At 38.7% G+C, this 8,387-nt stretch overlaps 1 protein-coding gene across 1 annotated transcript in view; it reads right to left on the bottom strand.

Annotated features, from left to right (window-relative positions):
- Positions 1-8,387, bottom strand: part of LOC122814282 — a 572,950-nt gene that overhangs the window by 278,089 nt on the left and 286,474 nt on the right. The window lies entirely within an intron of this gene.

The raw sequence follows: 8,387 nt of genomic DNA, 5'->3' as shown, positions 1-8,387 counted from the left end.
GTTCTTTGATTCACCTTCGTGATTGTATTAAGTTGTATTACTTGTATAATACAGTGCCACTTGTTAGACCATTTTTACATTTCTAGTTTTAAACATTTTTTCATTGGACAATAAAGCAAAATGTATGAACCAGTAATGACAAAGTGCCCATTTCAGAACATTTCAACCATAAAAGGCCACTCAGACTTTGTCATTACAATCCAGCAATATGCATAATCTATGCAGAAGTAAAAATTATCTAAATGATTCCACATTAGAAAGATCTGTAACTAATGAAGAGGTTGCTACTAGCAAACAGTTTTATATTTTAGTGTTTCATCACAAATTCAGTGCCTGCTGCCCTTGAAGAATAAATCGCATGTGGTACATAAAAATGGTAAGCTAGCAATATTGCAACAGAGAGTAGATGGCAAACCAATGACAAGTTCATTGTTGCAAGACATTGCATCACAAGGACAACACACTCAAGATGGCAGCACCTCCACCCCCCTTAAAGAACAATGCAGTATCAGCAATCCGTCTAAGTGGTGTGGGAGTAGAACCCACAGCTTTCTACATCAAAAAGCAAGCATGCTACCTATTGTGCTACTAACACTGATTTCAAATTCTCTCGAACAAAGAGTAATGACCATTTGCAAAACAAAATAGTTGCACATTGAAAACAGACTTGGCATGAGCAGCAGTAAATATCTCTTCCTTTGAATCTCACAATTTCTTGAAAATGTACTGAAATTCACAGTCTGGTAGTTAGTTTGAGCCTGAGTTAATTAAATAACCTGCCGTATTTAAGGATATTTCACACACACACACGCACACATGCACACACGCGCACACGTGCACACGCGCACACACGCACACACGCACACACGCAAAGCACCTTACTGGTAATGCCCATGCTTTATTCTGCATACAAAAGTGGGCAACAGGAATGTCATGTTTAAATTCCCCACAAAGACACGGAATAGAAGAAACAATCAACAGCAGGTGTGTGTGTTATATGTCAACGCAGGCATGCAACAGCGGGTATGTGTACACAACAGGATGTAAATCTGTGTTGCACTCCAAAAGTCACTAGTTTTAGGAGGAATTAGAGGGACACAGCTAAAATTTCAGTCAAAATACAGGTCGTTTCTGAAAATCAGGGGCTTTTGATTTATTAGCATACCTCTCAACTGTCCAATATTTTCAGAAATGACCCTGATTTTGACTGAAATTTTAGCTCAGTCCCTCTTAATTCCTACTAAAACTAGTGACCTTTGGAGAAAAGGTGATGGACTACACTTAATAACGACAATAATTAAAGTTATACAATTTTGCTTCAGAAAATGTATATTAATTCATATTTTCTTATTCTATCAGTTGTGCAAGTTGATAGTACTAGTATTTTAGACTGATTGTCACTAATTTTTGGATTTGTTCCTGATTATTTTGAAGTTTGTCACTGATTAGAGCTATGTTTATTTATAAATAGCTAAGGTTTTCAGTTAGTCAGTGATGTCATGCAGAAACTTTTTTTAATTCTTGTTTAGAGCATGCATGGTGATGGAAAGCCTGCTCTAATAGCTTTTCAAAAGAATTAAAGTAATATTTAAAAAAAATGTTCCAGAGTCTATAATTCCACTATCACTTTGCCCCATTTTTTGAGCAAAGTTGCTGACAGCCATGAAGGAAGCATGTGGTACAAAACATTACTGTACCGATACTGCTTCTAAGTTATAACCCTGTCCCTTGTTCAATATATGAATTTCATTAGGGAGGATTATAGTTAGTCAACAGTGGCAAATGTTGTCCAGAAAACGCATACTTATGCAAAACTTGCTGCTTCATTAATTCTCCATGATTTTGTCTCTTTCTCCAGATACGTATCTAGGTAATCTGGTGCCTTGTAAAGAAAAACACCGCTTTTCCACCAACATAAAAACCATAAACAAACATAAATGCATAAATAAAGGTTTTGACTAAAAAAAAAAAAAAAAAAAAAACAGCAAGATGCTTGTTACTAATTTAAAAAGTGTTTGCTACAGTTAAAACACTAGGCGCGTTAGCGCATTACCGTGACCGCAAATGCAGTATCGGCATTCGTTTATGAACCCGGTACTACACTGCTGCACCATTGCACTTTATTATATATATTTTACTTGACAATAAGTAATACTACAAAAAAGACAGAAAAATGAACAAAACTGGTGAATTACACATAACAGATTGAGGAGTTGCTGACTTTCTTTACTTCCGAAATTGAATTAATTCACATCCTCTCAATCTGTCAGTTTATTCGTACTAATAACTTTAAAAATTGCTTTGATTATCTGTGTCTAGTTGTGGAAATAAGAGGTTGAAAGTTATACAACTGATATGGGAAGCAGGCTAGCATTTGTGAAGCTGTGCTACGTCAGGAATCTTGCTGACCGACAGAGTTTCCTTGATCCTCAGAGAAAAGGCACTTTGTGGCATTGTTGTTGTATTAACTTTTCAAAACTAGCACAATATTTAAAAACTGATTCTGATATTAGGCTGTTTCACTTTGTTTGTTCCCGATTGCTCAACAAGAACAATGAGAGCTATAAAGGAAGCAATTGGTACAGAGCATTACATACAGTACCTATACGCAATATTGTTGCTTTTTCGCTTAGAGATATGAAGGAAGGGAAGATTTCAGAACATTATCAAACTGATGCTACAGTTACTGCTGCGTTTAAGACAGTCACTTTCTTTTTTTAGCACTTTAATTATCTTAATGCAGCTAGAATTAAAGTTAGGCAAACTATATGAATTGCACAAACATGCTTTGGAAGACGACTAGATAGGAACTAAAGCAATAACATATCTGTTCTCCTAGGGAGTGAAAACATTTTTGGAAAAGGTAAAACGTGGTCATAACGAAAGAAAGGTGGGTGGAGAATTGATGTGTCAGATAACGTCATGCAGTGGGTGGTCTTATCTGGCCAGATTGGAGAGCGGGATGCTCCTGAAGCAAAAACAGTGTATTTGCAGTAAAAGTAAGCAGAAAAGTGCAGATTCAGTGACATGGGTGCCAAATATAACACTTAAAGTTTACATTGGTGACAAAAAATAAAAAAGCGTTTTGAGAGCCGCATTGTTGACACTCTCCCGTTAAGTATTGGATTGTATTTGCACTACATCAGTGGTGTGCACAAAGATTACTGTTGTACATGCACTTGCAAATGCATCGCCATCACTGGGTCAATTGAAGGTTACAATTTTGTACAGGAAGTTTTTTCATTTATTTTCCAGCTTGTGGAGGAACTTCTCTCAGAACCACAGCCCGTACAGCAGCATTTGGAGGAGCCGTCCAGAAGCAGTACTATGCAGGTAAATCAAATAGGTTACATCAGTCAAAAGTACACTTGAAAGTAGCCTATGCACTTCATTTTGCAATTTGTGCAGAATGGTGTACAATTAAGGCTTTATTTCCAACGCATAATTACATTTGTACTGAAATTATATTCTATAATTTCAAGAATAAATAACTGGAAAATATATGAATAACTGCTGTGCATTAGACTAACAGTTGTACACCTCAGCGAGTATCAGTTACGCTACACACAGGCTTGGAAGTATGAGTAGTATAATGTTATTAAGGTGGGCATTTGCAGGCCTCAGCGAGTATCAGTTACGCCACACACAGGCTTGGAAGTATGAGTAGTATAATGTTATTAAGATGGGCATTTACAGGCCTCAGCAAGTATCAGTTATGCCACACACAGGCTTGGAAGTATGAGTAGTATAATGTTATTAAGATGGGCATTTACAGGATGGATGTTGTCATGACACAAACAGTGAAAGCACTGTTAAAGTAGAACCAAATCCAAAGTTATGGGTTAAGAGTTCTGTCACTAACATTTGCCTGTAATGTGCTATTGTCAGTAGAGATAATTGAAACAGGAGGGTCTGTAGGAGTGGGGTGGTATGAAGAGCTCATGCAAATAATGTGCATTTGAAAGATGAAGTTACATCAACCTGGGTGCAAATTCCCACTACTTTGGAAAAATATTCTGTATGGTCCCATGGTGAGAAGAGGACACTTGACTAGTGGGCAGTGACACATTCATCAAAAGTCAAGGGTGTGTATACATAATTGGATAGAGATACATACATCAATGTCTAACTCTTATTTCTTTTCATTTTGTATAAATAGCAAAATGCATCGGTTGTGGAGCAGGACGATTGTTGTGAGGGAACCCGGATGGACGATAGAGAGAAGAATGCCAGTGTGTACACAGACTCAGGCAATCATCCTACTTATGTAACATGTACTACTCAGTCCATCAATTAAATAGCAGATGATATCAATGTATAGTGATTCCTTTGTGTTGCGATTCAATAATAACCATAGTCTGTGTATGGATTTACAGTCGACTTTTGGATTACACGCCTTGGCAGCTGGGGCCATCATTGTAGCACTTTGTCGATGGTCAGCTTGTCCAGGAAGTCAGAATGCACAGAATGCCAAAATGTGGAATGGAATTGGCAGGGAAGAGTATGAAGCATAGGTGCATGTGTCCGATGTATTTACAATACCAATTTTAAACTTGTATTTGTCCTGCAATTGTTTTGCTTGTTGGCGACAATGTCCATCAGAGGACATGGCAGACTAGTGTAAGGAAGGCTAAGCAGATACTGTAAGTCAGATGTGATATGCAAACAAAAGTGCAGGTGTTTGAATGACACAGTTTGAAAGACCATCAATACAGATGTAATATGAGGCTCAGTTTCTGTGTTTTATTTTAATTGGCTACCATAGTACAAGCATTAAAACCATGAAGGCCCCTCAAACTATTGTCATAACAGATCAGTTCTTAACATTGATTGTCATGATTCATGAGCCATTGAGACATGGCATGAGACACTGACCTGTATCATTGAAATGCTTCTTTTTTGGTCATGAAAATGCTGTAAGGCTTTTTATGGGCATCAACCTTACTGTGTATGCTAATTGTAATGTATGACAATCAGTTTTGAGAAGTACTGCTAAGGATGACTATACTTTGGATTCTAAACAGGTGGAGATGGAACTTGTACCAGTTTGCACAGAAGTCATTGTGGACAGCAGTGAGGTAATGACTAGCAGATTGAGAGAAACCGATAAGTTGAAGAACAAGTTCTGCCAGACCCAAAATATGGCTACTGCAGTAAGTGTTGGAATACAGGCAAAGATACCAGAAACTAGTAGTATCACATCTAAGGTTAAGTGTAGCGAAAGGCATGACGTTGCTATTCAATTCCCAGAAATAATAGTGCAACCATGTATAGAGTACAACTACAGTAAGGTGTCAAAATACACACATAACTTAAATGATGTGCATCCAAGCACAGAAGAGGATGTAGGTCATAATAATTCTTTAGAAAGTGCTAGTAATCATTATTCATTGGTACACTCTGACATCGAACCAGTGCAGGTCCAAGAACAAAATGATGATGGTAGCATGTATAGTGACAACAGTAGTAGCATGTATAGTGACAACAGTAGTGATGATTGTATGTCTGAAGGAAGTAGAGGAAATAAGAGTAATGAGAATGAGGAAGACCCAGACTGGGGCGAATCCTCAATAAGTATGTCTCAGTCTGATGCGGATGATTCATTCCTGGAGTTGTCAGAGGAGGGAGTAGTTGCTGGACAAAAAGAAATCATTGTTTTTGAAACATGTCTGGATAAGCTGTTGTTGAAACTTACATGTCCGATGTGCAGGGCACCAGCTTGTGAAACTGAGAAGAAGACCATACTTGGAACTTTTGTTTGTGTGAAAGTGTCCTATTTTAATGGACATGAAATTCTAAGTTGGGAAAGCCAACCACTGCTTGATCAAATGCCAGCAAGCAACCTAATGAGTGCTGCAGCAGTACTGTTCAGCGGTAGTACTTACGCACATATGTCAAGGTTTTGTGCTTACCTAGGTGTAGAATTCATTGGAAAGATGACATACTATGACATACAGAGTCAATATCTTTTCCCAGTTGTGCAATTCCATTAGCATGAGCATCAGAGGAACCTGTTGAAGGACCTTGAAGGGAGCTTGATAAAGTTAGGTGGAGATGGATGCTGTGACAGTTCAGGATTTTCAGCTAAGTACTGTACCTACAGTATGATGGATTTAGACACAGGATGCATAGTAGATTTTGCAGTGGAGCAAGTTGGTGAAGGGGTGTCATCAGTGGGACTTGAGAAGATCGGTTTAGAAAGGTGCATGAGAAATTTAATTAGTAAGGGTGTGAGTATCGGAGTAGTGGCAACAGATAGGCATCGAGGTATAGCATCATTAATGGGTACTGAATTTGCTCAGATAGAACATCAGTTTGACATTTGGCACATGTGCAAAAGCATTCATAAAAAATTATGCTGGCTGCCAAACAGAAAGGACAAGAGGATTTACTTGCATGGTGTTGCAGTATTTGTAATCATTTATGGTGGTGTACAGCAACATGTGAGGGTGATCCAGTATTACTTATGTAGAAATGGTTGTCCCTGTCATATCATGTGATTGACCAACATAGCTGGGGATGTGCTACCAAATATGTGAAATGCCCACATGAAGTACCAGTCCCTCGTGGGACTGATAAAAAAATGGCTAGAGGAAGGAGGAGAGTGCCACAGTGCCCATGCAGAAGATTGTAAATAACATATTTTTGCTAAAAGATCTGAAGCAGACTACTAAGTTTTGTCATACTAGCAATCTGGAGGTATTCCATGCATTGCTGTGTTGTTACTGTCCAAAGTTAGAACACTTTAGCTATGGAGGGATGAAAGCAAGAACAATGTTAGCTATCTTGGGCCACAATGCAAATCAAAATAAGGAGCATTTAGTTATTAGATGCCCCTCTAGTCGCTCTGGGCCAATTGGTGAAAAGAGATACAGAATAGTGTATCCCAAGGTGAAGCAAGAGTGGATAGCAAAGCCTATATTTGAAGGTAGGAAGTATGACTACATCTATGACCTCATGATGAACGTAGTGTCTGCCAAGACAGGTAGTCTGAGTGTGGAGCCAATGGAAGTACCAGAACTGCCCCGAAAGATAGCTCGATCTGAGAAAAATACTGTGATTGCACAGTTTCAGTCCCACTTCAGCAGTAAGTAGTCACGTACACATAAAAAATGTATAGTTGAGACTACTTGCCAAGTTGAGTCCAGTATAAATTATGGAGAAGTTGGCTGTCATGTGTGTATGTCAAAGGAGCTGAAATTGTAAGCAGTGCAATTGTTTTATAGCATGAGAGATAGTGTCAGATAGTCTGTGAGACTTTGACAGCAGCGACCAAGCGGACTACTGTCACTCAGTTCTGAAACAAATGCAGGTAGAAGCATTAATAGTGGACATTTGACTAATGGTACAGTCCCTAAAGCTTCATATTTCTTTTGAAAGTGAGACGGTCATGTTTAATCAGTTACAGAAGCTGATGTTAACTCATTCATGAAAGTGTAATGTAGCTGTTGGATGGAATGAGCCATTCCATATCTGTCACATTTATTTATTTATTTATATTTGTTGACCGGGAGTGTCCGACTGGACATAGGTCCATTTTCAGCAGAGGCCCAGGGAGAAAAGCTCCACAGTTAAAATAAACAGACAGTAGTTACACTGGATTACATAGCGATTAACAATTTAACATATCAATTACTTACAACATATTTACAGATGAAGAACATAGTACATCTGTAGACAACTAGAATCTTTATCTGTGAAGTACACAACAGACATTAACAAATGTTACGATAAGAAGTTCCTGCTGTATAATAAGTACTAGGCTTATGAGCATCTGAGCTTGCTATAATCGAGGTAGTTAGTGGAGTGGAAAGAAAGGTAGTGGTTGGATGGGGTGGGTAATATTAGAGTGGGAGTTGCAAGGGCATAGCCAGCACTTTTAGTAAAGTTTTGAAGTGGGTGCATGACGGTATGGAGGTAACTGTGGGTGGGAGGGAGTTCCATAATTTGGCTATGGTGCAAGAGAACAGTGCTTCACCAGCAGAGTTATTGGCTTTAGTGATCTGCAAGTGATTTTTGTTGCTGGATCTTAGTGATCTGGTGGTGCGATAGGGTTGGAGTAGATTCTGGAGGGATGGAACATTTAGTGGATGGTTTACTAGTTGTGGGCGAGTGAGAGTTGATACGGTTGAAGGAGGTGAGGGAGTTCAAGCCAGCCCAGTTCAGCAAGTGAGAGGCAGTGATGACTACGGTAGGATGCCCCTGTGGTGAATTTGGTGATTTTGTTGTAGCAGGTCTCTAGCTTGTTTAGATCACATTGTCTTAGGTTGGTTTATATTGGAGAGGCATAAAGTAGGGTGGAGATAAGGTGGGAATTTGCTATTGAAATCTTTTCTGCTTTGGTGGGAAGTTGCTTGTTTCTGTATAATGCTCCTAGTTTTTTGTGG

Source organism: Protopterus annectens, chromosome 10.part0, assembly GCF_019279795.1.
Source record: "Protopterus annectens isolate FY-2018-M chromosome 10.part0, PAN1.0, whole genome shotgun sequence".
Lineage (NCBI taxonomy): Eukaryota > Metazoa > Chordata > Ceratodontiformes > Protopteridae > Protopterus > Protopterus annectens.
The sequence above is the reverse complement of the archived record's forward strand: the minus strand, read 5'-3'. Positions and strand labels throughout refer to the sequence as shown.